The following is a 9,337-nucleotide window of genomic DNA, read 5'->3' as shown; positions in this document are numbered from 1 at the left end:
ACGGCGGGAGGGGGCAAGATCATCAAGACGTTCCAGAATGTACGCAGCGGCGAACGGGTTGCGTTCGGTGACGTCACGTCGGCAGCGAGCATTTCACCCTCTCCTCTCGATTTTACTCTTTTCCTCCGCTGTCTTTCCGAAGAGGCACGCAATCCGAGACAACGGGAGAGGATTCGCAGAAGGGGAAAGGAGGTGGCGAGGAAGTGAGGCCAGATTACGGCGCTCTTGCTTTCCTAGTTCTCTCTCGTGTTTCTTTTCCTTCTCCGCTTCTCAGCGGCAGCGCTCCAATCAGAGCGAAGCGTCCGGGGCGAGCCTCTGCGCTCTCATTGGTCGATTCCTGCAAGTGTTCACGTGCACACGGCATGCCCAGGGCGCGCGCCTGCGCGTCGGCGTGCAACCACAAACGAAGGTTATAAAAAAGCCCCCCCGCACCCGACGTCCACGCAGTCACTCGTGCTTCGTCTCTTCGGAAACCAGATTACGTCGCTTCACCAGAGGACCAAAGCCGGCATCGACGACGAGAAAGCGCCGATATATTTTTGTTTTCGTTAGCCTTTGCTGCGGTTCCCGCTTTTCCGATCTGCTCCGAGACACACAAAGCCTCCGACCGATAAAAACAGCAACGACGCGTATTATAAAAGAAAGAGCGGGCGGCGAACAAATTTTTTTCCCCCGCTTCTGTATATTTTTTTTACCGCCCACCTTGATCGCATCCACAACAAAAGGGGGACCCGACACAGCGACCACCAGCAGCAGACGAGGCCTTTCTCCCGGGGGACGTCACCACCAGCCGTCGAGCGAGGAAATATCTTGGCACGACTCGGCCAGCGCCCGCTTATCACCGGAATCAGTCCGCCGTTCGATGGAAACAGGAGTGTCCCGCTACAGCAGCGTTCCGGCATGCGACGCGCCCAACATATCGCTGCTTCTACTCAGTAGCGAAGACGCCGACCCGACGCGCTGCGACGGATCCGGAGACGTCCACGACGACTGCTGGCAACAGCTCGAAGCCTTCTGGGGAGCCGAGAAGCACCGCTGCTGCCAGCAGCACGAGCCTGCCGCCTTCGAGAGCAGCACCGAGAGCCAGCTCGAGAACAGGGACTTCCTCAGCGAGCCGCCGCCTCAGGATCCCGTCGACGAACAGCTAGCTAGGGTTGGTAGTAGTAGTAGTCGTCGTGCAGTCCGTCATCGTGCCGACATCGTGTAGGCGACACGTCACAAACTTCTGCGCAGCGGAGCTCTGCTGCTTCCTATTTCGCTGCATATCGTTACTAGTCGAGAACTGATTGGGTATACCGGAAGGAAGCAGTCTGCAAAGTGGAACGGCGTAGCGTAAAAATACACGTTCCACATGGCATATTGGTTGAAAACGTCTCGCACAAGGTGCGACGGCCTTTGTACGGAATGAAATTGATTACCTTGTTCAAAAGTCTCGCTGCGATAGCAGCAGACTTTCGTAGTTGCGTCGCGTGTTTTCAAACTATAGTGACTCAGTAGCCACGTATCAGGCAGCAGGTAAGCGTTGTTTGGGCTAGAACGATTCGCATGCATAGATACGTAGATTGCCCCGAAAAAGATAACTCACCGAGACATATTATGCGTCGCTGCACGTGAAGTACGAAAATCCGGAAACCGAAGCAGATTCGAGGCAAAATTACGAAACATCCGACGAAGAAGACGCAGGCCGCGGGCCACTCGAGATAAGGAAATCGAGCCCTCTTGAAAGACGTCGCGCACAGGCACCGCGGAGAGCTGACACGTGGCGCGCAGCCGCGCTTTCTTTCAAAGGTCTCGGTCGTTGCGTTGCCGTCAGCCGCAGCTGGGTGTAGACAGGCCTAGCAATCCACGTGTCCGCGAACTGGCAGAAACGAACCGGCACCGATGAAGCAAGGAGAGAGAGAGAGAGGGCGAGGAGTAAACGGCACGCAAGCAGACGCGTGCGCACATATTCGGCAGCTGGCGGGCGCCCGACTGAATCACCGAAGCGTGTGGCTCCGCAGACGAGCTCCGTTGCGCTGTCTGCAACGAAAACTCCGAGGGCAGACTCTTTCCATCTCTCGCTGTAACGACAGCTCCTCGAGCTTTCCAGACGGGGAGGATGCTTTTGTTTTGACTTGGGTACTCCGCTCCTAAAATAACCCGCGTACCTCAAATGGGACTTGCAGGCAGAGAACGAGGAGGGGTTAGAAGCCGGGGGAGGGGGGTGGGGGGAAGGGAGGAATGGGTGTGAGCGTTGAGTAATGAGGGTGGGATGCCGTGCGGGGGTTTGTGACCGTATTCACATTCCGCCCCTGTTTTACGAGCTTTTCTTTTTTTTTCTTTCGTTTCTGATACAGTTTCTTTTTCTTCCTATCTTCACTGCATTCTTTCAGGCTGACAAACACCACGTAGCAGGTTTTAGTGAGGTGAGCCGGAATTTGAAAGGAAATCGGAACAATGGGAAACGAAAGCATATATGCACGCTAGAAACTGTGCGGCAGATTTGAAGTTGTATATTGAATATGGGTGTAGGCGGATATTCGAATCTTGCTTAGCTAAACCGACTTGATGCCTGAGGAATTGAAAGTCAGCTCCGGCGTTGGTCGTCGGCCGGCGCAGTGTTCTTGAAACTTTCACTTGAACCTAAGTATCAGCGCTTTACCGCGTGCTGCGGACTCTTTTACTTTGTTATGATTCAGTCACGCTGTTCCTTTCGTGAGCCGACTTACCCAATTCTGTGATCTTCTGTTTGCAGTTATACGTGTGTAGACGCTTTGTGACCGAACAGCCTTTACGATCATTTAGCCACAGTTAAACGAAACTTACTGAACCCACTGACGTCAAGTGTGATACTGTCTTGCTGCCAACTGTCAACTCAAGGCCCCGATTGCTCATTTTCTTTGCAGAAGGCGAACAAGGCAAACCAGGCAGCACCGGCCAGCGATTTCTTGTACATCGTCAGAGGCGAAGACATCAATGATGTGCCCACCAGCTACGTGGTCAACGGTATCAAGCCGCACGAGTTCCCTGTTATCGGTGAGTGGAAAAGGGTGAGGGCCCTGAGGAAGCGACGGTATTCTGTAAGTGTTCATCTAGTGATCTGTCCATTTCGGTGAGCGCTGATTGGCTGGAGCTGAACCAGCGAGAAGGAAACTGTTTCCTTCTCGCTGGTACCCCAGCCCAGTCAATCATTGTTTGAGCAACAGCTGAAATGAACATTTCCACTTAGTGCACATTTGCGGAATACAGCCCTACTGGCTTTCGGGAGGCAAGGACAAACCTTCGTTTTACGCGATTCCCAGAATAACTGGTACGGCTAAGACTTACGAAGGTCTGTCTGTGACTCCTGAATGGTGTCACCGTATCTGTGATGAGTCCCTGAAATAAAAATAAAATAAAAACGTAGAGCTGAAATCGCAAATAATATTAGCTGCTCTAGTAACTGTGACGTCACTGCCTAGCAGCATTTGCCTGCTCTGTGTGCTACGTAAAACGCAGGGTTCTCACCACTGCTACGGCGTATGACGTGGGAATGTTGGACGCTACCTTAATGACATTCGTCATCAGCAGCTTATTCACGTCTACACTGCCGGACGAAGGCCTCTCCCCGAGATTTACAATTCCCTCTGCCTTGTTTCAGCTTCTCAATCTCGTATGCCTGTAAATTTTATTTTCGTATCGTGCCATCTAATAATCAAACTGCCGTTGTCGACCGAGCTTTCATTCCTTCGGCACCCACTCCGTTTCCAAATTACCGGATATCTGCTTCTACGCTTCCCATGTCCTGCCTAACTGCGTTTCTTCTTCTTAATCTGAACTAGAGTATCAGCTGCACACGTTTGCCCTCTAAAACAAACCGCCGTCATCCTCTCTATTGACGTCTCTTAATGTCGCGTTTGCGTCTTTCGTTTCATCACCGGTACCAAAGTGCTTTACTTGGCAAGCTTCTTATACTAGTTCCGGCCACACCAGCTGTACTGACATTTATTATAACTGACTGTGCGTGCAAACTAACCTGAACGTAACTCGGGTCAGTTAATGTTACCCGGGATGCAGTTTGGTTTGTTAATTTCAAGCGAGAAATGCTTGAGCTAAAAAAATAAGGAAGTAGGAGGAAATGTTATATTCGCTCTGTTACCGTAGCTCCGTATTGCACCACTGTTTTGAAAGTCGCATCAGTGTTGTAGATAAGACAGACAAATTTTACTAGGCAGGGCGCACTAAATGATCGTGGCTCATGCAAAAGTGGCCAGATTCCATAGCTCGCATGATACTGTGCTGATGTTGCGGCGCAGGAGACATCTAAAAAGCCGGTTGGGTAGGCTTCAGAGGTTTTCCACTTTGTTGACGTAAAAGCCTGTCATCGTCTACGACTAAAAAGCATACCGACTAATTATCGTTGACTAATTCTTAGGATAAATACAGGATGCAACTGGTTAAGTTAAAATCGCTTTCAAATAATTGGTGACCGGGAGCTCAATTCCTCACTTCCGCTTACAGGTTTAACACTTAATACACTGTCATATCATGGTCGACTTCATTGCAAAAGTGGGGAAAAAGCAGGCTGGTGAGCAAGCAATTGGCAACTATGGCATCGATTCCAGGAACAATAGAGGAGAGCTAGATGTTGGTAGAATTCGCGGAAAGGAACAGGCTCTGAATAAAGAATACCTTCTTCAGGAAGCGCATCAACAGGAAGTGGACATGGAAAAGCCCTAATGGAGAAACAAGGAATGAAATAGATTTCAGCATAGTGCAGCATGTATAAGTGTTAGGTAGGGTAAAGTGCAGTGACCATAGGTTGGTGAGGTCTAGGATTTCTCTCAAATTTCAGTAACACGAAACGTGGATATAAAGAGCTGATAATAAACGCAGACAAAAAATGTTAAATATACTGAGCTTGGTGGAATCAGCCGCCGCTCATCTTCAAATGGGACGCCCTAATATCTGTCCAGTCAGGCGTTGTAATGAGGTTAAGAGATCTGCAGGCACAGGATGATGGGAGTGGGTTGTTTTTGGGGATAGCTGGGGAGAGGTCATGGTCTGGCATTGCGAGATAAAATAGTTTGATTAGCTATGACGACGACTTTCAAGTTAACTGGTTTGGCGCCTCGACCCTAAACGTTGTCTCCCTTCTTTTCCCCACCGCAGGCACCTACGTGGACAAGCGGGTCGTGCCGGGCTTCCGGTACGTGGTGCGCGTGAACCGCACCTCGCGCTTCCTGTTCGGCGGCCGGCCCGTTGCGACTGGAGAGCGTGGGCCGCGGCTACGGCAAGCGCATCACCTTCGAGGCGCCGCCCGGCGGGCTCAACGAGAACGACAACTTCTTCTACTCGGACACCATCGCGCAGGGCTACGGCTTCGCGCCGGTCGCCGTCCAGGTCGGGGACCACTTCCGCGTCCAGGACTGCCAGGGCGAAGTCTGCGGCGACCTGGTGCTCGACGAACTGCTCGGCGAACAGACCGAGGTCGCGGGCGACGTGCGCAAGGAGGACGGCGCCATCGTCAAGGAGATCGCGGTCGACTTCCACGCGAGGTTCTTGTGCGTGAACAACAGGCTCCTGGACCGCCAGCTGGCCTGGAACAAGGTCCGTCTCTCCGCCGTCGCGAGGCTCGTCAAGCCCCGCGGATCGACCGAGGCCCGACTGGAGAAACTGCTGCTTCGCGACTGTCCACTGGCCGGCTACGAACTGGTTCCTTTCTCGCGCAAGCTTCAGCAGCTGGTGGACAGCGAGGAATAGATACGTATAGGTCTGCGCCCCACGCCTGACTGCCGCAGCTCTGGATGTGGCGATCTCTTCTTTGACCTTATCGACCCGCCCCGCACTGCCCCGGTCGTTGACTGCGCTTCTTTGTGCGGTCTTGACGAACGCGAAGAAAACAAGCTCGAGCGCGAACCGGCCGGTAAATTGTCTTTGGGTCCGAACTGGCGTCGTATTCGTTCAAGCAAAGAGTCAGCGCATATTTGTCGGCGCCCACTCGTAGCCAACCAAGGAGCGCGAACGTTGTTTTGTGGCACGAAACGACGTCTTTTCTGGTCTCTGAGCGATCTTCTCTCGCTCACCGAAAGAGAGTTGTTGATTGCATGGCCTGACAGGACGAAACCCACGGACACTGACCGCGTGCGATGCGGTCTACTGAAAGAGACTCTTGTAAAAAAAAAAAAAAAAAAAACTTGTAAAGACTTGAGCGGCTCTCCTCGGCAGAAAAGGCAGTGTTTCTGCGAGTAGTTTCGCAAGTCAACGTGTTCAAAGCTGGTCGAAGAAGAGAGAAGAAACACCAAAACAAAATGGGCGTAGAACTACGCGCCTGGTGTCGTGGTCAGCAGGCTGGCCGTGTCCTGTTGGGAAAGTGATATATATTTTGTCGATCTTGTGTATTCTACTCCCGTCCTCGCTTAAACAAGTCTTTCAAGGAACTATCTGCGCGTCTGGCGATTCTCCTTTTGTTTATTATTTTGTTGTTGTTAGAGACGAGGTACCATACACCTCCAGCGCCTACTTTTGCTGCTGCGATATAGCCTTGATGAGAACTCGTGTATATTTTATACCGCTATTAGTATTTTTTACCTTTGTTCGCCGTCGTCATCCGAGCAGCCGGGATCCTTTTGTTGTGAACACCTGGTCGCTCGGTTTCGACTTTGTGCGCATTTATTTAATCGGTGAACTGTGTAATTTATGCACCGGCAAGCGATGTCACGTTTATGTTTTGCCGTTGGTACTGCTCGAATGTCAAATAAAGTACGAAATAAACCTACCCTGGTTTTCTGGATGTGCTCTGTCGATCCCGTTCCTGCGGGTTTATCACCGTCGCCATCGCCACCACGTGCATCATCATCGTCATCATCATCACCATCAAATAACAGGAGTAGTAGCGAATGATTTAGCTGACCGCCGCCAACACGTTTCAAGATCTACAGAATGGCAGCGAACATTAAATATCTGTTGCAGTATACGGTGAAAGTGGAAGCGTGATCTCTCTTCACACCAGCAAAAAAAAAAAAAAAAAAAGAAAGAAAAGGAACAAAGACAGACAAGCCTTTTCAGACTGTGGCGTAGTCGGTACAAATTCATTTGATAAAACACAGCAAGGCTCTCAGCGTAAGTTTCCTAGGCAGGCTGCTACATAGAATCTACCCCCCAAAATCTCCGTCGAAGCATGTAATTCCAAGTGAGCTCGTAATTTTTTGATGATGGCATTGGTCTTCGATTTTCAGTTGATATTGCGCATAGCCATGTCTTCACAAAATGTACCCCGAAATTCAGACAACAAATGCATGTGCACTATATGCAATGACTTAGCGAGCTTACCTTACATGCTCTGGCGGTGTCCCGCGTTACGCGGCGATGAAAGCAACACTTCTTCACGTTAGGATGCGGTTCTACGCAGCCCCAACCTCGAATAACAGTTATGGGCTGTTCAACGGGCCCGCGACACGGCGGAGAGGCTCGGCCTCTCTGTCCCGACGTGGAAGCGGCCCGCTGGGCGCTAGCACGCGCCCTAAAGGACACTAATAAAGTTCTTCATCCATCCATCCATCCATCCATCCATCCATGTCCCATGTGCTTTCTGTTATTAGGTGGCCAAAAACAGCCATGTTCATCAGAATGGCCCGAAGTATCCTGGATATGAGGACAAGTTATATGGTGGTTACCCCGAAGAGTCGTCAGACTCTGAAAAAAACAACAACAAAAAAACTGCCAGATCACAGTTGACAAGACGCTCGCTAAGGACTGCCGCTGAAGCTTAAAAAAATTAAAAGAAATGAAAGAATAGTGTAGACACAAGAAAAAGGACCAACACAAGGTACGAAAACACCGAGGCATTTCCATAATAGATAGTCAGCGTGTAACATCATCTGTGACTTCCACCTCTTGCATCTGTGACTTCCTACGCTCCCTAATTTCCTACATTTCCACATAACATTTTCAATTATTCACTTATTCATAAGTGGCAAATAATGGCGAGGACTAAGGTAAATTATAATCGCAAAATTGCAGGCAGTCACCGGTAATACGCAACTATCAGTGAGAAAAAAACAAAAACAAATATAGTTTTTGAACGGGACGGTACGATTTGGTGAATGTATTTAAGACACATTTCACAAGCATGGGGCTAGTAGAGTTAACAATAAACAACGGAATGAGATGGTCGCATTGGATGATTGGGGATGGTACAGTATTTATAAAGTTTGGCTGAAAATGAAGCTAAACTAGAATTCAGCGCTTTTAGTTCGAAGGCACTGGGAAATTTTTTTCGCATCAGAGAGAGACCTGTTCTTTCAGGGGTACTTTGTCCACCTACAACACCCGACAACTTTCTAGCCGACATTGTGAATCCGATGATTTGCGATAAAGGCGAAAAGGCACGAAGATTGCTTTGACTAAACACGAAAACTCGTCTTGTGAAACTGGGAAACAATACATTCAGTTCCGGCGTCCGACAATTAAACATTGCAACATTATGATTTGGTGCGAAGCGGTTCTGTAAAAAGCAAAAAACAGAACTGGAAAGCACCCAGTGATATCCTGTGTTCAGGTGGGTACGTACACATCATGAACACGACATCGGTGAGTTTTCGTCATCGGAGAGTCGCTTGAGCAGCTGAAAGCCTTAGCGAAGTCATCAACATACATCAGCGGCACGTTGATACGGATTCTCGCTCCTGGCGATGACTTCATCGGGCAGCGCTGGTGGGTGCCGAAAATGTAAAAGAACTGAGCATCCGAGAGTGTCCACAAACTCCAGGCCACCTTCACTGCGTGCCAATCGGTGGAGTTCAATGCGCTCAGAACGGTCGATAACCCGAGCGCGCTGTAAAAGACCTGGTCGGCGTCGAGATCGCGTGGGGCGTCCTTGAGATAAGCCTTAACGAAGCAATATTGCAGTCTTTTTATGTTGGCACCTGTCTCGGATTTCCACTCGATGTTGCGCAGAGCCATGGCCCACAGGCTTTCGGCCAATATCTGGCCAAGAAGAGCCATGTTCGGCAGCCGTGCATTGTTCGAGCCCGTACGGATGAAACTGTAGGTCGGTAGCTGAGACAAGGAGATAGCGGTCGTCCACGAGGAAGACTTCCCCGTATCTAGTCATTCTCATTTGCTGCCAAGACAGATAGACGAGCCGTTTCCAACTTTAGGTTATAAACGCGACCGTTAAGCAGGTTCTGTGCGAAGTCGGACGTAGCAGTTGGAACTGGCACGTCAGTTCTGCTCATAGACATAGGAGTGAGCAGCGTCACGTTCTTGAAGAATCTCTCCAGCTTGTCGGCGTCTTCAGTTTCGAAAAGCGTACTGTTTCTGAACAGTTCGCGGGCAGCGTCTTTTACGGAGACGAATATATTTTTTGCTTGAACGT

The 9,337-nt window shown here is 50.1% G+C and overlaps 1 pseudogene; it reads left to right on the top strand.

Moving 5' to 3' along the window:
• The first annotated feature begins 434 nt into the window (after nucleotides 1-434).
• LOC119446411 (uncharacterized) lies at nucleotides 435-6,736 on the top strand (annotated as a pseudogene).
• Nucleotides 6,737-9,337: the final 2,601 nt, after the last annotated feature.

This window comes from Dermacentor silvarum, chromosome 3 (genome assembly GCF_013339745.2).
Source record: "Dermacentor silvarum isolate Dsil-2018 chromosome 3, BIME_Dsil_1.4, whole genome shotgun sequence".
NCBI lineage: Eukaryota > Metazoa > Arthropoda > Arachnida > Ixodida > Ixodidae > Dermacentor > Dermacentor silvarum.
Note: the sequence above shows the minus strand (reverse complement) of the source record. Positions and strands in the feature narration are given on the sequence as shown.